The sequence below is a fragment of the Penaeus monodon genome, chromosome 27 (genome assembly GCF_015228065.2).
Source record: "Penaeus monodon isolate SGIC_2016 chromosome 27, NSTDA_Pmon_1, whole genome shotgun sequence".
Classification (NCBI taxonomy): domain Eukaryota; kingdom Metazoa; phylum Arthropoda; class Malacostraca; order Decapoda; family Penaeidae; genus Penaeus; species Penaeus monodon.
The window spans coordinates 5,729,782-5,730,229 of record NC_051412.1 but is presented as its reverse complement, the minus strand read 5'-3'; positions in this window follow the sequence as shown (position 1 = coordinate 5,730,229).

Genomic DNA, 448 nt, shown 5'->3' with positions numbered 1-448 from the left:
TTCCACCTCATCCTCAGCACATTCACCCTTTCCCTGTTAAACCCTCTCCTCTCTCCACCTTTGCCCTTAACCTAATCCCCTTACCTTAATCCTCACTTCCCCTTTTCACCCTCCTCTCTCACTTACCCTTTACTTAATCCTCACTTCCCCTTCCTTCCATCCTCCCCTCTCCCTCCCTTTACACTTACCTTAATCCCCATTTCCCCTCCCCCCCTCGTCCCCTTTTTCCCCTTCCCTTAATCCTTACTTCTCGCTCCCCCTAACCCCTAACCCTCTCTCTCCCTACCCTTACCCCAAAACCTCTCTTCCCCTTTCTACCCCCCCTCCCCCTCCCCTTCCCTTTACCCATACCTCACCACACAGACCAAAACGTCGCCGGAAGTCAGTCCAGGAAAAATAATGAACACATATTTTGCGATAAGCGGAGACGGTCGACGCATGCTGATGA